Source organism: Rattus norvegicus, chromosome 9, assembly GCF_036323735.1.
Source record: "Rattus norvegicus strain BN/NHsdMcwi chromosome 9, GRCr8, whole genome shotgun sequence".
In the NCBI taxonomy this organism is placed as follows: Eukaryota; Metazoa; Chordata; class Mammalia; order Rodentia; family Muridae; genus Rattus; species Rattus norvegicus.
In genome coordinates this window covers 57093692-57116023 of record NC_086027.1, presented here as the reverse complement: position 1 = coordinate 57116023, position 22332 = coordinate 57093692, and positions in this window count along the sequence as shown.

The following is a 22332-nucleotide window of genomic DNA, read 5'->3' as shown; positions in this document are numbered from 1 at the left end:
CCTATAAAAAATCTCTCTATCTCCTGTAGCTGCAGAGAAAATGAGAAAAATAATTATGTTCAGGATTGCATGCTCTAAGGTGGTAAGCCTACAAGGAGGAAAAATGAACAGGCTCCATTATCCCCATGTCAAAGTGAGGGTTGATAGAGAGAATGGGTAGCTGCAATGGAGACAGTTGCTGGGTAATCTTGATATCTTGAATATCCAGTTTTCCCCCACCCTTCCTGGAAGCTAAACAAAGGCTTCACTTAGAGCAGTGGTTCTCAACCTTCCTAATGCTGCAACCCTTTAAAAATACAGTTCCTATGCTACATCATGAATAGAATTTTGCTGTGGTTATGAATCAAAACGTAAATATCTGTGTTTTCCAATGGTCTTAGCCAATTCCACAAGGGTTGTGACTCACAGGTTGAGAACCACTGACTTAGAGGCTGTATAATAAGAAGCCATAGACAATTTTATTTGTTCTTGTCTAGGTTTTACTGCCACTGCAACTCATGGCCTTCAGGCTAATAGTCATGACAGAATCTCAGAAGGATATGATTTATGATGATAGCAAATGCATGATGACATTGCTGGGAGATCCATGGACAACCAAGGAGAATGTTAAAATACACACACAGACACACACACAGACACACAGACATACACACACACACACACACACACACACACACACACAAACACACACACCATCCAGTTTCAGATGCAAAAAAAAGGGATCTGCAGGGAGAGCTACTCTGTCTCATGCTTTGATGCTTTTAGAGTTATCTCTGGATCAGAGTGCTGCATAGAATCTGTAAGATTACAGGATTCTGGAGCAAAGCCATATCTTTTGTGGCAGAAACCAAGTCCCCATTTGGCAAAACAGCATGATTCTGGTTAGGGATGTTGCATTCCACTAGGGAACACAAGTGACTAAAACTAGAGCTGTTTATTATAAGTACTATCAGATCTGCCAAGTAACAGGGCTACTTGAATATGACAGCAATTCTCTACATGATGGATGAAATACATTCGAGGTCAGACTGGCAATAAATCGATACCTGAGCAAACTTCAGAGGCAGGTACCCTAGGTTCTATGCCTCTATTGTAGTAGCATCTTTCTTTCAGTCCATTCCAATGAATCAAGAATTCACCAAAACCATCTGACAGAAGGAGAAAGAATTAGGGCCTGCTTGGCACAAACACAGGTATGGTGTATTGCTGCTAGCCAGAAATGGACTTGGACTGTGTTGAAAGTCTACTGAAGACTGCCTGGGGCAGCAGCTGAGGAAGTCTGTTGATCAGAATTCATTTGGTTACCATTTCACATTGAAGAAGTGGCCAGAGGGAAGGGTAGATACTTATCACTCAGAATATAAGGATGGTACATGATATTGCTATTACACAAACATAGAGTGTACTTACAAAGACTAAGTGGATACAACATAGCTAGGAGATATAACTTTTTGAATATATTTTGTCTATTTTTAACCAGACTAGTATGCATCATGTCACTGTGCCTCAGAAGAATAACCTGATGTTAGTCAATATTCAGAACAATTCAAATTGTTATTTTTGTATAAACATACATTTACAGAAACAATCGACACATCAGGCGATATTATGGTATGACACGGGGATTAGTATAATTGTATACACATTTCCATGGAATGCACACATAATGCACACAGACCTTTGTCTCATATTAACACAAAGAAGAAGATAATAGTAATAATGTCACTTAAATACATCAAAGGTAGGAGACAATTCACCAACAAGATGGCTTTGTGGGTAAAAGTGCATGCCACACAAGCTTGGTGACCTGACTTTGATCCTCAGAGCCATGATGTCATGGTATGCACACACACACACACACACACACACACACACACACACACACACACACACACAGACATGGAAAGAGACAGACACAGAGAGACACAGAGAGGGAAGTAACCTTTTAAAAGGCAAGGAAACAGCTCAATCCGTCCTTTGGATGTTGGCTCCTCACTACGACAACCTAATAAGCAAGGGGACTAAGAAGACATGGTGTCAAAGATGGGAAGCAAGTGGGAATCAAACTGCATGGGTGGGCTCCGACTTTCAAGGATAACCCCGGTTGCTGCTACTATGAATTCTCACCCTTCCTGGACCAGAGACGGATGCTGGGCCTCTAAGACGGCCAGTTTGGGAAAGACTTTCTAGTCACTGGCTGACAAGTCATCACATAGAGACCTGCAGTGACATGAAGACGTGCCTTTCTGCCATTGCCACCAGCTCGAGACCCACAGAATGCCTGGTGGACTGCTGTATGCATGACGCTTCCTCAGCAGAAAGGACTCATTTTATAGTGGTAAAATGCAAGAATATGTAGGATATAGAGTTGCCTAAATTTAAAATATATTTCCGACACTATAAAGTGCAGGCTTAGATTTTTCAAAACCTACTTTAATAAAGTCTTTAACCTCCCTTCTATTCCACCATCCACCAGAGGTAGTGAAAAAGAAAGGTCATTAGGAGATGGGAGAAGTGGGCCTATTTAGAAGTAGTTCTTTGGGGCTATTCCAATCTTCATTGTCAAGATACTAGCAGTTGAGTCCAATAGCAAACACCACACATGAATCAGCAGCTGCAGCCCAGTCCACTCAGCAGACACCACACACAAACCAGCAGTGGCAGCTTGATCCAGAATAAATAGAAAGGCTCTACCAGATTGGCTTGAGTCCTTGGAAGCAGCAAGAAGCCACTGGAATACAGTGAGGATTTCTTTGGTGGATTGCTCTCTACAAAGTTACAACATGGTACAAGATCAGCAACATGGTAAAAGGCCAACCAGTGGTAGAGCACCTGCAGCAGAGACTAGCAAATCAGTGCAAGGCAAACCAAGGCACAAGCCTTGTCCCACTGTGTCTGGTCATACTTACATTCTTTCTAAACATCACATATCCTTTCATGTGTCAGCTTAAGACCTTAGCAAAATATCCTTTCACCTGTGTACCCTAGTAAAACATCATTATGACCTTAGTCTCAAAAAACAGACAAACAAACAAAACCCAAAAGAACCACCCCCCAGAAATTTGCACTTCACATTCCCCTTTCTGTTTAAGAAATGTCCTTTTCTCTAACATCAACAATCTATACATAATAGAAATAATTATAAGAACCATAAAACTAAAACTTTACATCACATTTTAAACAAATGGTTTATATACAAGATAGTCAAAAGATAGTCTACCAAAACAGCCACAAATTTCTATCAATACTCAAGTGACCATCTGGAATGAGCTAAGAGGCCTATCAGGTGAGTGAGGTACTGTCCTTCATGGCCGCGATGGCATGAAATGGTGAGATACTAGATGGACAGACAATAGATGATGGACAGATGATAAATAGATAATATATAGACGATAGATGATAGTCAAATAAATAAGAAAGATAGATAAGTTGATATGACATAGCTGCATTTCCGTTGCTGCAATAAAATACTGTGACAAGAACAAATGTTTAGGTGAGGAAGGGTTTATTTTATCTCAAAATTTTAAGTTGTGATCCTTCCTATTAGGAACATCAAGGAAGCAGAAACTTAAAACAGCTAGTCATATCACACAGTAGTCAGGAGCAGAGAAAGATGAGTGCACTGCTTGCCTGTTTGCTGGCTTGTGCCTAACTTGATTTCTTCACTAGTGCACAGCGCAGGAAATGGTGCTTGTATAGGAAATGGTGCTGCCCACACAGGACTGGGTTTTCTTATATCCAATAACTTAGTTAAGACAAACCCCCCATAGACATGTCCAGAGGCCAACCCAATACAATATTCCTCAGTGAGATTTTCTCCTCAGGTGATTCTAGAGTGTGTCAATGACAAGTAAAGTTATCACAAATAGAAAATAATAGAAAACAAAATAATAAATGAATAATAAATGTCAGGCAATTAGATGATAGATAGAAGAAAGCTATTTCTATTAAGAAAGCTTGAGAATTTGAGCTGTCCAATCCCACAAATTTAGTCTCTGGTACTAGTTTCCAGAGTGCTAAGCAAAACTGGCACACGTGTGTGTGTGTGTGTGTGTGTGTGTGTGTGTGTGTGTGTGTATCTGTGCATATGGTGTGATATGGTATAGTGTACACATGTAACAGTGGTAAAGAGAAAAAATATTCTACTTTGTGTAGTTAAAATACTAAAGGCAAGGGGTTTCTTCACCTTAGATCATTCATGCTCCTGGATGAGAGACACACACTTACAGCCTTTATTTTTTAAATATGCCTTATGCAGCACAATAGCTGGGTCTACCGTCCATGCTGTTAGAGTCTACCTTCCCAATGATAACCCCAAGTTATCCCTTACTATTTACTGTGTCCCACCTGGATTGCTGTCAGCTCCAACCAGGCAGCCCTCTGGGCCATATACTCTTGGATCCTGGCCCAAGGTAGCTTCTATTCCTCCCTCCTCCTGGTCATCTCTCCTGCAAGCCTGCAAAACTTCAACCCGACCTATGTCTCTTCTCCCCTGCCACTGGCTGTCAGCATCTTTATTCATCAATCAGAATTAACCTGGGGGCAGAGTCTATGTGCCAACACCAGGTCTTGGAGGCCTGCACTTAGCTTAACAATAGACAGGAAAAGACAAAAACCTCTACAACTTTAGGTTTCATTGATATTTATATATATCATATATATTGATATATATGAATATCAATAAAACCTGATATCCTGATATGAAATTCATATATAACATATATATTTGTGATGGTTTGCTTATGCTTGGCCCAGGAAGTGGCACTATTAGGAGGTGTGTTCTTGTTGGAGTAGATGTGTCACTGAGGGTGTGGGCTTTAAGACCCTCATCCTAGCTGCTTGGAAGCCAGTATTCTGTGTACATTTGGATGAAGATGTAGAACTCTCAGTTCCTCTAGCACCATGTTTGCCTTGATGACAATGGACTGAACCTTGGAAATTGTGAGCCAGCCCCAATTAAATGTCCTTCACAGCAGTAAATTGCTAAGATAATATGAATATATATTATATATTATATATTATATATCATATACGATTTATAAATAGCTCTGTGTTCCATGTGTAATTGGTGGTAAATCCCTTGAGGGATGCACAGAGGTGTATGTCTAGAATCCAGGAGCTTATGTGCTCTTCGCTATCTGTCCACAGGTAACTGCATAAAAGCGACTTGATACGGCTAAGGCAACTGCCCCAGGTAAGCAATAAAACTGAACAAAGTTGAACGAGAATGAGAAAAACCAAGTAGAATGATGAGATGATTGCTACATTAGGGTAGCTGCGATGGGCAGACACAGTAACTGGACCTGATGTCTCCAAGAGTTTTAGGTGGTTACCCTGGATAGCCACAACAGGCTGGACTCACTCCCCTCTTTTGGGAGGAAGACCTACAAGTTCTGGATACCGGGTCTAAGTGGCAAGAGGAAGGTTTGAACATGTCTTGCTTCCCGCCCCCTGCCCCCCCCCCCTTTTTTTTCAGAGCTGGGGACCGAACCCAGGTACTTGCGCTTGCTAGGCAAGTGCTCTACCACTGAGCTAAATCCCCAACTCCCCCCCTCCTTTTTTGAGATCATAATTACATCATTCCTTCTTTCCTCCCTCTAAACCCTCCCATATAGTGTTTCTTATTTTCTTTTAGATTTATGGCTTTTTAAAAGATGGTTGTTACCTGCGTGTGTGTGTGTGTGTGTGTGTGTGTGTGTGTGTGTGTGTGTGTGTGTGTATGTGTGTGTGTGTTTGTACATATATATTTATTACTGATGTAATATGCCCAGTCTGTACAATGTTACTTGTTTCTATGCTTTCAGGACTGTGCGGAGAGATTTTGGTGCCACTCATAGAAATTTTGGCAAGTACCTGTCACTGGGCTCAAGGAAGTAGGATCAGATAAGGGCATTCACATTTGGGCTAATGCAAGGATCAAGGTAAACACAGCCAAGGAATGTGTGACTTCCTTTTTGTCTTGATAATCTTATTAAGCCCTCAGATCCAGTGACTCCGGGACCTATTGCTTTGTTTGATTGCTATCTGGTGTGATCTCTTTGATCTTTACCTTGCTTGATCACTTTGTCTTTGATCTGAGAACTTTGAATGTAACTAGATTGATATAAAAGCAGACTAAGAAAAACAAAACAAAACAAAACAACCTCCCCCCCCCTCCCCCCCCCCCTGTCAGCCTCAGCACTGGCTGGAGTCATGTTAGAGTTTGTCTAATTGTCTTTTTTCAATCCTCACTCCCTCCTTCGAGACCCTGTTGACTAACTGAGCTGGCTTGGTCAGGGCTGATCTTTTGGTATTGGATAATTAACTAATGTGATTCCTCCCTGGGAATACTGTTTCTTGCACTCTCTGCACTCCTTAGTTACCTGTGGTTCTTTGTGTAGGATTGGTCAGTCCTCCTACTCCAGTGCATGTTAGTATGCAGTGTTTTGCTCAGCTCATCTTTAGGCAGTCTTGTTGATGAGACTTCATGGATATAACCTCCCTCTTTCTTCATGTTGCCCATGAAAGGAGAGCACCATTAGCAGAAAGGTGAGTCACGGTGCCAGCACCATGCCCACCCTCAGGTTCTGTCCTGGGGACTCTGTCCCCAAGAAGACAGCAGACATGTTCCTGGGAATCCTTCTATCTGATTCAAGAGCTGTCTGTGGTTAAATGCTGGCCCTGGAGCTGGACCAGCTGTAGCCCTGTCCTGATTCAGGTCTAGGAATAGGAGCCTACGAGTGCTGCCCCAGGGTGTAAATTGACCAAGAATCCTAAGTGCTGAGGCTGCTCATCAAGTTCCCCCCAAATCTGCACCAAAAACTGCAGCGTCACCAAGAAAAGAACAGACCTCCTGCTTCTTGGAACTACAGTGCTGACTAAAGAGAGGAGGGGAAAAAAACTTTACTTTTACACTTTGCTCATGCTAAACAAAAACTGGCATGCACTGTGTGTGTGTGTGTGTGTGTGTGTGTGTGTGTGTGTGTGTGTGTGTGTGTGAGCATGTTTGTACACATGTAATGGTGGTCCAGAGTAAATGGAAGAATGTTATTTTTCCTCTTAAGAGAACCAAGGGCAGCCAAGTGGGAAGGCTCCAGAAAGAGTATAGATTCACATGAGCTTGCTGAGATGTGACTGAAAGAAGAGGAAAGGGGCTCAAACTCTGCTCCTTGTGGAACTCTCTAATTTCCTAAGCCACCAGATCGAGACTCAGATGGCATAGGATGGCCCTTCTGTGGAGTAAGAAAGTAAAAATAATGACCCAGGACCAGAGCAGCATTCAGTCTGTGGCAAGCTAGGATTCAATAAACTAACCTGGGTTCCTATGAGGGCATGGATTCGCCTGGTTTATAGCCCTGTATTTTTGTTTTATAAGCACACACATTTGTGACTCAACAAATATTTGAGTGACCAGTTATTTTGAAAAATTGTGGAGAAATTGCTCTAAGCATTCAGAGGCCAGCTTTAGCAGGCTAGTTTCTAGTAAAAATCTTTTATCCATTAATTCCATGCATACATGTAAAAGTACATATGCATAAATAGAGATTGGGGGGAGACAGGAGACAAGAGAAGGGAGGGAGTGAGGAGAGAGGGAAAGGGAGGGAGGGAGGAGAGAGCGAATAGGAGAGAGAGAGGAGAGGGGGAGGGAGAGTGAGGAGAGAAGGGGAGGGAGAAAGAGGGAGAGGGAGGGGGAGAGAGACAGAGAGACAGAGAAAGAGAGGGAGGGTGGGAGGGAGGGAGGGAGGGAGGGAGAGAGAGAGAGAGAGAGAGAGAGAGAGAGAGAGAGAGAGAGAGAGAGAGAGTCAGTGGGCCCTAGAGCAGGGGTGCAGTTAGTACGTGAAAGTGGAAGTTCCCTGTTGGCAGGACACTTGCTGCCTTTGTGGGAGCTGAAGGAATTCAGCATTGGTTTTTTTGTTGTTGTTGTTTAGACTTTCATTTAGTTGAAAGAAGTCCACCTACATAATGGAAACAATCTTTTTTTCAGAATCTGATTTGAATGTTACATGTTAAAAAAATGCCCCAGCAGAAACACTTAGAATGGTGTTTGGCTAAATATTGTAAACAGTTTGCGAGTGTTTACCTGGATTTCCATTTGGTTTTCTGCGCTGAGACACTGAGTGCATTTTCGGACTCTGCGAGGTAAAACACGAAAGCTTTGACTAGGTTAGTGAGAACACATTTAGAGAGTGTGTGTAAATGGATTTGCTCTCTGTGCAGTCCCTACCCAGCACTTGGTCTTACATGTCAGATCAGCTAACATGTAAGACCCCTAGTCTGCACTCTTGTGTTAGAACGGAACTGTTTTCCTGGCTTTCTTAGGACTTTTGGGACAATGATGTTAAAACTCCCATGCTCACAGGACCCCTCCTGTCTCAGGAAAACCAGGGTAAAGATTACTATAATCTCCATGCTAAACTTCTGCCTGCTTTCCCCAGGAAGCTGAGAATAAGATTATATTTGAGCAGACAGAAATCGCCTTCCAAATTTGTTTACCCTGTCTGGCAGGAACACTAAAATAAGCAGAAGACCAGAAACACAGTGTCATCCCGAATGACTTCATTATTTTTGAGAGCTAGTCAGAGGCTTCACCAAGAACTCTTCTGGTGATCTCCCATCCAACCTCTAATTTGTTTCTGTAGCCTCTGGCAGAAGCAAGGGCCTCTCTAAGGGGTTGATGCTCTTGCCCTAGTCACATAAGTCACCAGGTCTGTGATTGGCTCTGGCCTTCTGTAGGTCATAGGAGCACCCATGACAACGGGCAAGGGTCCTCTGGTGGTTCAGAGGAGTCCTGCCCAGCCATAATATTCCACCTGACACAGAGCTGTCCCCCTCAAATGGCCTTTATTTGCTTCCTGGAACTATTCATTCAAGTGGTATGTAGAAGTACTTGGAGTATTCTAAACTTAATTTGTGGGCATACATAATTTCCAAGCCGAGGTGCCTTGGGAAAATGTCTGAGGGGAAGATGGGCTGGAGCTGATGTCTTGAGGACCCTCCCCTTCCTGCTGACCCATGCAGTTCCTTTCATTTGTTTTCACATTGGGCACCCACACCAAAGTGTTCAAAGAGAGTAATTGTTCGACTGAAAATGTGTTAAATAAAATGTAGGGTAAAGAATATGTAGAATGCGCATCTCTGTAGCCATGACTATAGACACTTTAGACTTTGAGTGTTGAAATGATCTATATAAACATCTTTGCCTTTCACTGTCATTTTCAAACATAGAACTCCTCTAGCTTCCCACCTCCTTTCAATTTAAGGAATGAGAGCTTTCATAGGTGAATTCAAGGGCTGTCATTTTCCAGCTGTGTGATCGTGACAAGTCAGCAGAACCTGTAGGAGCCTCTGCTCTGTTCTGCGCTCCATGAGGAGCACATGAGACACTTCCTGGAGAGCGTACACTCCTGTCAGGAGGATGGCTGACAGTACAGCCCCTTCTGTGTCACCGTCCACTCTGCGCTCTCCTTTCCTGCCACCATCCTATGTCTACTTTTCTCTGGTTTTGGGAGCCTCTCATGTTTTGCCAGAGGCTAATATCTCTTCCAGAATAAAGACACTGAGGAACTTCTGAAGGTTCCTATGGGCTTAAGGAAGAATGACGGAGGACGCAGGACATGACAACTTGCATTGCCATTCTGCCCCCATGATCCTTCCCTGCTTTGGATCTGAAGTTCCATTTTCTTTTATGCCTCCTGCCAGCTCTATCTTTGCTTTACTTTCTATGGCTGTGATGAAGCCTCATGAGCAAAAGCAACTTGGAAAATAAAGGCTTTATTTCAGCTTGCGTTTTATATAGTCCATCATGGAGGGAAGTCAGGAACTGAAGCACAGAAAACAGAGGAGTGCTGCTTACTGGCTTGCTCTTGGAGGTTTGCTCAGTCTGCTTTCTTACAACACCCAGGACCACCTGCCAAGGAGTGGCATTGCCTGAAGTGAGCTGGCCTCTCCTACATCAATCAGTAGTCAAGACAAAGACCCAGAGTTGCCAAAAGGCCAATGTGATGCTGGCAACTCCTCAACTGAGATTCTAAGGCATAACTAGGTTTGTGTCAAGTAGACAAAACCCAACTTGCACACTCTCTTGTGTGTGTGTATGTGTGTGTGAAAGCCAGAGGTCAGCCTCAGATGGCTTCTATGTTACCTTCCATCTAATTTTTTGAGACAAGGGTCTCTCGCTGAACCTGATGCTCAGCAGTGTGGCCAGCAAACCCTGGAATCTGCCTGTGTCCACTTATCCCCAGTGCTGGGGTTGCAGCATGCACCATAATACCCCACTTCTACATGGATGAGAGGAATCTGAACTCAGGTCCTTGTGGTTATACAGAAAACACTATCTGTTGGCCATTGCCCCAGCCTTGCATCTGCTCCCAATTGTGGTCTTGTTACCATTTGTATTTATTTTTAAATTAGTGTACAAAATTCTTGGTCCTATCTTAGCGTTTTCATGTATAATCTGCGTTTTTAAAGTCCCCCTGCCTGCACCCTCCTCTTCGGATATGTCCCGTGCTCTCCTACCTTTAGTAGGTTCTTTCTATTTATGCCGCAGACGCTCTTCTTTGTCATCTGACCAATCAACACTAAGGTTTGGCTCAGATGCCAGCTCCTCAGGGCAGCTTCCCCTTTCTCTTCCCATCTGGATTTACAATCCCTCTCAGTGCTCTACACAGAATGCACCTGAAGACCATGAGTATGTGCTTAAATATTTTATTTTCTGCAGGACAACATGCTTCTGTAGCAAACATGCTTCAGTGAGTTCTAAGAGTATCCTGCTACCGGAGACAGGGTTGGTGGCCATGTTTTATACGCTGCAACCCTGCTCCCCACTCCACCCACTCTCTCATCAGCTGAGAGTAACTGGAACTGCCTGAGAACCTGACTAGAACCCTGTCCTGTCACCTCACCTGTAGCTCAATCCTGCTCGTGCACCAGTGTTACCCTGGGACACTGCAAGGCAGGTGCCAGGATTTCCATCCTGAAAGGTCTGATTCAAGGAGTAGCTATGAGTTCAAAGTTTGTTTTAAGTCCCTGAGATGATTCTGAAAACAGGCAGGACGAGTGTCTCTAAAATAGCATGGGAAGAAGAACTGGTTTCATTAGATTCTCTTTACTGGAAAATATGAAACAAAATTTGTAATCAATAGTGGAGTGGAGCATAGGAGAATTTTATGAGACCTAGTAAAGGATACACAAAGTCAGAAGCACCTTCTGGATCTACCGGAAGCAGAAGGAATGTGCTTCATGACGGAGGGGGTCATTTGAAAAAAGAATAAAAGTCACATATTGAGAGAAGCTCACACCACGAGGCAGAGAGAATACAGAGAGACGGAGCCTCACAGGGGGAAAAAGAAGAAAAGAGAGGTGGGGAGGAGGTGGGAATCAGGTACACAGGAAGATAGGAGAGATAGTAAGAGATCTCCACCAATGAACACTGCCTGCTATGTCCCCAAACTAGAAATCTCTGGGACTCCTCACCCACACACCTTTGTCAGTTCTACCCTCGAGATGTCTGAGATGTGATTTCCTTCTCTGCTTCTGCAATGGGTGCCTTGATCCAGGCATCTGCAAAACTGGACTGAAATGATGAAAATGTGGCTCACGGCTGCTGTCTCCTGCAAGGCCACCTTCAGCCTGTCCCCAAGCCAGGTGGTCATCGAACTCCTCCATCCTTTGGATTGCAAAGGATGGGTCTTTTCTATCTGCAAACCTGCTTTTATTTGGCGTTTCTGGCCAGCCTCCAGCAGATCTGATTGTTCTCGCCACAGTATATCTGGCCTTTGTTCCTGGGAATTCCTAGTCTTTTCTTCTGTTTGGCAGACTCCCACTAAAGCCTACAAAACCCCACTCAAAAACTATCTCATGGCAGCTGAGATGGCTCCGTGGATTAAAGTGCTATGGTCCAAGCCTGGTCATCTGGATTTAATGCCCAGAACCACATAAAGGGGAAAGGAGAGAATCAACTCCACAAAGTTGTCCTCTAGCATCTATTTGTGTTCTGTGGCAGATAGTCTCCCAACACATCACACACACCTATAGAGCCACCATCACTGATGACAATTTAATAATAACAATAATAACAACAATGATAATAGTAATACCCGTCTCAGTGCTGTCTTTTCCGTCGCTTCCCAGTGGTTCACAGAGGATCTTGTAGGGGACAGTCTGTGCTGTGAAGGAGAGCCAATGGGGAGCCAAACAAAAGAACAATTCCTTTTCTTTCCATATTGATTCCAAAACAAAACTCAATTAAATCAGCACTAGGCTGGCAAGATGGCTCAGGGTAAGGAAACCTGCCCTTCAAGGAGACCTGAACCACATAACAAGAGCCACATGACTCCACGCTCCATGTGCAGGCTGAACCTTAGCGTTCTGTAAGCTGAACAACACAGTTTCACAAAAATTAAAGACAAAAATCTTAAGTTTAAAATGAGGGAAAAGAGTAGTATAAAATGATCATTTTCCCTGACCAGAACTTGTCAGCCTCCAAGAATGTTCTGGGGAAAAATTAGTATCATATGGATGTTGAAACCCACTTTGATGCACAAAAAGCACACACAAAGAGCTGACCATTCGCATTGTTCACTCTCTGCAAAGTGATGGAGATAGAAACATTTTTGTTCAAGAGAGGAATCTCGGTAACCTGGATGGAGGTATCAAGCTTGGAAACCTCTTATGGCTGAGCAGGATGTTAAATGTTACCTCAAGGACTCAGGGACCTTGGTGCTTCTGCTGGCTGAAAAATGATTTAAAGTCTTGAATTACATGGTAAGTATTTTCATTTTGGTGGTGGTTTCCACTTGATGGTATCACATAGAAGTGAATAGGGTGGATTGCTGTCAGTCCAAAGGAGAAAGGCTAGACTGGTCATAGCATTATGTAGGCTTCAAAATCGACTGCAAGCCAAACTTTTCAAGTCCCCATTCTTTTAAGCCAGCACTTGGTCTCTCTGAAGGCGAGATTTCAGAGGTGCATGTACTGTTTGTCATCTGGAGTGGACTGTGCATGTCATCTAGAAACTGTGTAACTGTGCACTTGAAGTTCATTCCTGAAATAAACACGGAGAGCATTCTGGGAAGGGAGGTCAGCTTCGCTTGATAAGAATAGAAGGTCATTCTAGCTGGGACTATGGTGACAGCCACTCTGTCTAAAGCCTCTCCCTCTTAAGAAGAGTCCAGAGAAAGAGAAGGCTCCCTGTGCATCCAGAACACCGAGAACTCCCTCAGTCTTCTGCTTTGATGGCGAACTCCTTCAGAGTCTTTTGCTTTGATGGTGTCTAGAATTCCAGCGACCTAAAGCCATGGACCTTCTTGCTTCAGGCCAGCCTTCTGCCAGCTAGCTTGCATGGCTCCAATGTCACTGGACACAGAACTTCAGAGCCACCAGACATCCTCAAAGCCATTTCCTACCGAACCTGTGGCTACAATTTCAGTGTTTTCCATACCATTTTCTTTCACACTGAAAGTCTTGGACCAGGTCACTTCTTCCCTCTCTCTGGCTGAAAAATGAAGCACATATCTTGTTGACGCTTCAAACAGGCCAAAGTCAATTTTTTATTCTTGTGCTACGATTACTTTTTTAAAGAGTCTCTCTCTCTCTCTCTCTCTCTCTCTCTCTCTCTCTCTGTGTGTGTGTGTGTGTGTGTGTGTGTGTATATGTGTGTCTGTGTGCACACGCATGCGCGTACCCCTGATGCTGTTCCTCAGGAGCCATCCATCTGTTTTGTTTTTTTGTTTGTTTTGAGACAGGTCTCCCCTTGGACTAGGCTGATTATCTAGCAAGGCATAGCATTGTCTTTGGCTTTCTACTGCTGAGATTATGCACACACACCACATGCCTTGCTTTTACGTAGGTCCTCATGCCTATGAGGCAGGCATCTTACAAACTGAGCTGTCCTCCCAGCCCCATTACCCATTTCTGAAAGAGGTGTGGGAAGAACAGCCAATAGGGTATTTTAGGGGAGGAGAGCCCTGTCCTGAAGAAACACATCTCCGCCATATGGAAAGGAAGTGTTTCAGCCTCGCTAAGGAGTTGTGAAATGATTCAGATCTGTAGAAGGATGCAAAGGGACTGTACAGATCTTAAATAGAGAGCATGAGAAGATTTGAAAAGTCATAGAATCAAACTTGACTTATTAAGACCATATCTAGCGTTGTCACCTGCAGCGATGCAGTCAGAAATAAGGACTGGGGATGAGCCTAGTTCCTTGGACTTCTGTGCTTCGGTGTCATAGAACTGTCATGTACAAATTCATACTTCTGACTACTTCTAAGTGTGTGCGCCAACGCGTCAAACTGACCTACATTAAAATCCCAATTTTTGTCCTTTTACTGCTGTCCAACCTTGAGTGACTTACTTGAACACCCCCATCTCCATCTTTAAATGGATAACAATAAGTATCTTGTGAGGATTGTATTAAGATGAAATATCACCAGATCGCTCCCCTCTGCTCACCGTGATGAAGCCTCGGATGCTGCCTGTTTCCCAGCTCCTCGCTGAGATCACACTGCTCCCCTGCCGACCCCGCCTTTCTCTTCACTCCCAGTAGACACTCTCCAGTCTTCCGGCTCAAGCACCAACCAGTCTCCTGGGAAAAATGCACCCTGAGGTGTGCATGCACAAGCCAGGTTTGTGTGTTCTAGCAATTGGAATAAAAATTGAAGAAAGGTGCATGTCTTAACACAAATTAGTGCCTTGCTTGCTTTCCCCCTACCTTGGCCATTGCTGAGTGGTATAAAATGAGCTACATGAAGAGCTGAGTCACTGAACCATACACTGTTTCAGCTCGTAGGCAACTGTCCAGATCTGTAAGGAAAATGTCTAGCAACTGCTTAGTTTAGATGGTTTCCATCAAATTCGTAAGTGAAAAACAAGAATTCCGTTGGAATGCAGAGTCTTGCTGGAGATGTCCCAGTGAAGTTTCCTTAGTGAACTATTTTGCAAAATATCGCGTGTAACAACAGCGTGTAACAACAGCGAGCCACAGGAAACGATACAGAAACGTGCAATCCAGAACAAGTTTCCAGGCTTATAAGGAAAGTAAAAATAAAAGTGAACATTGGGAAGGGGGAAATAATTTTCTCTCCATGTGCTTTGTTCTGCTTATTTCTGACTGTGACAAAAGTAAAGATGCTGATAACGTGTGACATTGTTGTCGGTCGCTGAAGAGCAGGGCACTGGGTTAGCAACAACACACAGAACCTGTACAGAGCGGCGACTAACTAGTACTTAGGAAATCTGATATTCCAACAGTCAAAACTCAAAGTCCAAGACAGCGCAAAAGAGTCCAAGTTCTAACAGACATACATTTTTACTAATTTTTAAAAAACCATAGCTTAGTCTAAATCTTCAGAGTAGTAGAACAAGGCCATCAGGACTTAGTTACGTAACTGCTGTTCTTAGACACTTTTTAGGTAACAGTAGTGCTGACGTCATGATCAAAATGCTTTCACATACCACGGTCGCCATTGGGGCTAATCAACCAGCTAACATCTTTACTTTCTTTATCCCTGGGTATAATTGCAGTTAAATATGTAAGTAAGGCATTCAATATTGGGAAGAAATGATGTCCTGAGTGGCTGTGCATTGTTGAAATGGACACAGCCATTACAAAAACCAAATCCTCAGACCCACATGTGTGGCAAAGAGGGTCAAAGGATGGCAAAGCCTTTCTCTGGTTTGAGTGAAATGCGTGTGCAGAAAATGTCCACCCTGGCTTTCTCCATGGATATTATGGCCTGAAGAGTGCTCCCTGACAGAGACCACTCCTGCTGAGATTAGCTAAGCCTATCACCTTGTTCGGCTGTGTGCCCTAAACCCTGCCTCCTTATTTGTAGGTAAGAGTGCTGTACGGAACAAGCTCCCCACCCCCTGCTTAAGCTGTACAGAGTGAACATGTCTATGTCCGGGGTGCTGTGGTTGCTTCATCAGAGATCCCGGACCAACCCATCCCAGCTTTTATGTGTCCCTGTGTCCCTGTGTCCGTCCTTCTCCATAGCCACCCTAGTTAGATAATCCCCTTAAACCAGGCAGAGTGAGGTGATTTCGGGTTGGAAAGAAGGTTTAATTAGTAAAGTACTCCCTGAATGGGTGTGGCAGTGCACACCTGTAATCCCTGCCCCGGGGAAGCAGAAATATGACTACCCCTGGAGCCTCCCAGCTAAGCAGCCTTGGTGAACCCAGAAGCCCTAGGTTCAGAGAGAGACTCTGTCTCACAAAACAATGGAGAGCAATGAAGGTAGTATTGTCCCTGACCTCTGGCCTCCAAACTCACTTGACTATGTACACACATGAAATCAATAAAAATAAACAAGACATTTGGTAGGTATTAGTGAACAAATGAATGGCTGAGCTGGGCAGAAGTGACTTGTGCCTTTAATTCCAATACTTGGGAGGCAAAGGTGGGTAAATCTGTGAGTTCAAGGCCAGTCTGGTCTACAGAACAAGTCTCGGGACAGCCAGAGCAGCACAGAGAAACCCTGTCTTGAAAAACAAATAAATACATACATGCATACATGTGTACAATGCATATACACATGTACACATACATACATGCTTACATACACATGTATACATACCCATGCATGCATACATGCATACGCTCATACACACTTGAATATGAATTACTGGAAGGAGAATGAAGAAACAGTATTATCCAAAGTAGTCAATGGCAGCTGTTTGTCTCAAAGGAACTAAACACTCTCTATGGACCCAGGCTTGGAAATTCAAGTTTTCAAAGTTATGGCTTCCTTTATTTTGTATGTTTTTATTTATGTAGGAGGGCATATGTGTGCAGTGGTGTACATGTGCAAGTTAAAGCACAGCTTGCAGGAGCTGGCTCTCTCCTTCTGTCACGCGGACTGTAGGGATAAAACTCAGGTTGTCAGGCTTGGCTGCAGGCCTCTTTAACCCATCATCTGCCCCTCCAACCCAGAAATTCTATTAACAGCAGGAGATAGCATAATATCTCAGGTGAATTGAATTTTCTTAGGTTTTGCCCCCTTGTCCCAGGTACAACCTTCACTTTGTTCTCCATTTCAGCTACTCCAGTGTGATCATGATTCCTAGGGCTTGTCCGTATGAACATCATTTTCTCCCGTGCACTTACGGCCCTACCTCTAGTCCACAGATATCTGTAGATCTCTTGTTGGCAGATTAAAATACTAGATTGGCTCGGGAGGCATGTAGCTCATGTAAAATCAGTATCTTGTTTATTTATTATTTATTCGCTGTCAAGACTTCCTCTCCACCTATAAAAGTTGAACTTATAGGTCTTAATTTTTTTTTCTACTAAACCTTTCCCCCGTTTGTAACAACTATGTCATGTTGGCTCTTTTCCCAGTGTCCTGGCACTTCCCCAGTTCTCCAGGAAATGTTAAACAGCTGTTACCCTGAAGAAAAGTCAGCCACTTCAGCAAGCGCTCTGTAAAGTAAGTCCTACCCCTCCACGGTTGACTATGACTGCTTTGGAAGCAATCTGCTTTCTTCCTGGAGTTTTCTCGCTCTCTCTAGGCTTACTTCTCAATCACAAAGACAGAGTCAAGACTGGGTACCCTGGTTGGCCGTCCAAACGCATGAGTACAAAGCGTAGGTCATTTTTCAAAAGTATGTTGCTCGACTGAGGCCTGGGTGTTCTTGACAAAGAAAAGTAAGATGAATTTGAGTCTATGACAACCACCCGGGAAACTTCTAGTCACAAGGCCCACCCTGAAAAACTTGAGTTAACTACAGTCAGAATGGACACGTATCTGGGAGAGCACACTGTTCACTTGCTAGAAAGCCCACTGCCCAGAGGTGAGAAACTCAGGGTTTCAGCTGTGCTGTTGAGTAAATTCTGCCAGCTGAGTAAATAAGCCTGAAACAATAGGGACTCTGAGCCAGGGTTTACACAATGCAGCTACAGCAGACAAGACTGGGCCGCTCTTTTTCCCAGGTTGGCTTTGTCTCCTGGTGTTCTCAGGGGTAACCTGACCTTGACTTTAGCCCAGGCACCATTTAGGAGAGGTAATTGCCTGCCACAAGACAGCATTGCTGCCATTGGCTATCTCCGAGGCAAAGAGCAGCGCCGCTGGAAGTTCCCATTTAAGGCATTAAGTGGGGTATGAGTGGAGCCAACTAAAACAGTTCAGTGCTCTGTCAGAATTGAGCAGGAAGACAACAGAGTCACTGTACATCTCTCTTGGCTCTTGGCCCAAAGCAGAGTGTTAAAGTCCCAATCTGGAGAGCCTGATCTTTGCAGAAAGATCAGTTGTCTGGATGATTTAATCGGGTTTCCCCTGTTAATCTCTGTATGTAACCCATTGTTGTAGCTATTAAGCAGCATCCGGTGGAAATTTCTGGAAACGGTAAAGAAATGGTGCAAAATCTAAACACAGGGAACTCAGCCTGCCCTTATGATGTCAGTTTCTGTTTTAGTTTAAATATTTTTAGTGGAAAGCCAAGTAAAGCCAGACTTCTTGTTTACAATGGAGCAGTATTGGATTTGGGCAAGAAGACAATGTACTTACAGTAGAGTTACCACTGTGCAGCTGGTTATGTCAAAGTCTCACATTACAGCTCATTAAACGGATGTTTCTGACAGGGCTAGACAGGACAAGCTTCTTTACCCTGAGGGGATTGGCAGGCTGAGAGCCATCTTTTAGAGAGCCTGAACATACAACTCTTCTGTATTTTACTGTGGATCCCACAATCCCTTCTTTTGTAATCTCTCTTTTACATAATACTTGGAATTTCCTATTCTATGCATTGATAAGAAAGTGAGTGTGGGGGCCATGTTTATATTATAAATGAATAGGAGTGTTGGAGTTCTATGCTATGTTAGAACTTTCTTTTAAAAAGGCTATGTAGCAAACCAACCAACCAACATCACTGGCTCTCGGCTTCCGAAACAAAGAACTTAAAAACCAGCGACTTATTGGTAAGATAAAGCCAGAGACCACTTGTCTAAGGAAGGAGACTTTGCTATGTGACTCTAGCATCTTTGTTTAGATGGTTTTAAAAGTTAGACATTTGCTAGAGTGGATGCTGTGACAAGATAGAGATAGGAGGCCTGAGCCACCCTTTGGCGTTACCACCCTTTGTAGACTTGAGATCCTTGAGCATCTAAGACTTAGAGGGGTTTTGTTTTGTTTTGCTTTGCTTCTGTTTGTTAGTTTTGTCTTTTAACCTACATTAATGGAATTCCTATCTCAGCTCTGTCCCAAGTGAGTCATTCTTCAGGCTCAAGCATGCCAAGAGTTAATTAAATACTCATAGTCATTTGGCATGGCTATTGTTCCTTTCCTATTTTTTTCCCTCCTAATTCACCCTGATGTATGTATGTATGTATGTATGTATGTATGTATGTATGTTTGTACATACGGCAAGTTGATAAGGTCCAGCATGGAGTTCCTATTAAAAAAATACACAATCACAAGTGAGAAGCAGCCAAAGAATACCCATGCTGTTCAAATGTAAAAGAACTTAGGGGTAAATCACTATCAAACCCCAGCCCTGTTTGCTTTCCATGTGGAAATAGCACCCTCTAGTGCTCGGACAGAGTCTTTGTCTTCAGAACTGGCCAAGGAATGGGGACTTTGAAAACTTGACCATCATCCACATACTCACAGATATGAGAGAGCACCCATCCTTAAAGTTGTGCTTTTCTATTAAACATTCTTCTCTCACTGTGTGTAAGACTACTTCACAGCTATGGTATTACATGAAACCACGACTTTGCAGCCCCCACAAGCTCGGTGAAGGACATAATCTAGGACAGCTGATCATGAATGATCTAATGTCATGCAGTCAAATACTTCTGGGAAAATAAGACATGCTATCGAGTTTCTTCATTGCTGAGACTGAATCCGTTATTTTTACACATTGTGGAGTCACCAACCATGCTTCTGTGGAAGTGTTCAATTTAGTTTGGTTTCTCTTAGTTTCAGACTATAGAGCTATTATTGACGATTTCAACATAAAGGAGACAGAACACTGTACTTCTTTCTTTCCAATGTGTTTTCCACAATTCTGATGTTAGTTACTTTGGATAATTTCGGTGTGTGGCAAGGAATTTGGAGTGGGTGATGCTCATATTAAGTATTTTGGGGAGGGGAACACCCATATAGAAGGGGAGGGAGAGGGGTTAGGGGGGTGTTGGCTTGGAAATTGGGAAAGGGAATAACAATTGAAATGTAAATAAATACCCAAGTTAATAAAGATGGAGGGAAAAAAGTATTTTGGGGAAAGGTTAGGTATAGTTGTTGCTCTCTACGTGGCAATATGCAAGTGTGAAGTTTTGTATTAAAGTCAGTCACCCCTGAAAATGTGGATGCTTCACTCCTTCTTTAAAAGGGGAACAAGAATACCCTTGGCAGGGAATAGAGAGGCAAAGATTAAAACAGAGACTGAAGGAACACCCATTCAGAGCCTGCCCCACATGTGGCCCACACATATACAGCCACCAAACTAGATAAGATGGATGAAGCAAAGAAGTGCAGGCTGACAGGAACCGGATGTTTATCTCTCCTGAGAGACACAGCCAGAATGTGGCAAATACACAGGAGAATGCCAGCAGCAAACCACTGAACTGAGAACGGGACCCCCGTTGAAGGAATCTTAGAAAGGACTGGAAGAGCTTGAAGGAGCTCGAGACCCCATATGAACAGCAATGCCAACCAACCAGAGCTTCCAGGGACTAAGCCACTACCCAAAGACTATACATGGACTGACCCTGGACTCTGACCTCATAGGTAGCAATGAATATCCTAGTAAGAGCACCAGTGGAAGGGGAAGCCTTTGGCTCTGCCAAGGCTGGACTCCCAGTGAACAGGATTGTTGGGGGGGAGGACGGTAATGGGGTGATGATGGGGAGGGGAGCACCCATGTAGAAGGGGAGGGAGAGGGGTTAGGGGGATGTTGGCCTGGAAACTGGGAAAGGGAATAACATTTGAAATGTAAATAAGAAATACTCAAGTTAATAAAGATGGAGAAAAAAATCAGTCACCCTATCAGATGGGTCTATGTTGGGTTGTCTCGTTCCTCATGAAATGACCAAACTGATTAGACTAAAGAGATGTTTCATTTCCCGTCGTCCCAAATGCTTACTGTACAGCCATCTTCCTAGAAGAGGCAATGTTTGTTTAGTTCTTCCTTTTTCCTTCTTCACATCCTCTCACCTCTTGGAAGATCCCCAATAGACACTAGAGACAACGTGCAAGTGGTTGTTGCTGCTACAGTACAGGCAAGGGAAATCTGCATCCACATCAGCAGATGTATGTTACTTGGCTAGGATCATATGTTATATAGGTTATAAAGGACTGTAGGTATATTAACAGCAGGACAGGGATTAGGTATTTCAATTTATGTTAACAAATTATAGTTCAGGCAGTATCTCTAATGCCCAGATTGCTGCTGCCTGTGGTGCTCCATGGGCCCCACCATTTGCTCTCCCTCCAGGCCTTTCAGTTTCCAGCTATTGATTTCATTGAATGGCCAGACCACAGGGAGCTAGTGCTGAACATGAGGATTTATCAAAATACTCAGATCCTTCAGGCTTCATTTCCTCTGTTCTCTGTACCTGTAAGACCAAAGTTTCTCTGCATCTTCCTTGCCTTCTTTTCCACAATTACCCAGTAGAGAAATGTTCATGCTCAGTGAGCATGCCTCTCACTGTATTGATAGCCTCGAAGAATATAGTCAATTAAGGGGGTAATCACTTGGGATTGCTTAGATGGAAGACACAGGTTTCCTTCAAAACCTCCTATGTCCTATGAGGGGTACCTTAGCATTAGAAATTCACCCTTATCCAATTAGATATGGCTCTACAACACGGCTTCTATTTTGGGTTTTGGAGCTGTTTATATAACAGTCCCATTCATGTCAACAAGTTTCTCTTGCTCAAGGAACAAATCAAATAACTTAGAAATCTCAGCACTTGCTAAATTTATTGACAGTGATGTTGTCATAACATCTTGTATTTAGTTTCTTCTCCTCATGGTGCAGAGTGATTCCCATTTGATAAAATTTTTTTAGACAAAGTCTCAAGGAACCCAAGTTGGCCTCAGACAACTAGCTGAGGATCACCTTGATCTCCAAGACCTGAGACCTTGCATCCAAGAGTAGGGGTTACAGGCATGGACCACCACTCCATAACTGGCTAATGATGCCAGTTTCAGTCCTGCATCAGTGCCTTCTTTAGAAAGACTGAAGCTAGCACCTTCCTCATTGCCCAAATAGAGCTGTGCTTAAGCACTACACGCTGTCTGTGCCACGAGCTCTGATATTCTTTGTTGTCAGTACATGCCTGGCATTTTTCCTCTGCAGTTCCTTTTAGCAATTCTTTTGAACTGTTGGTCATTTATTCTCTCTTATCTGTCTTCT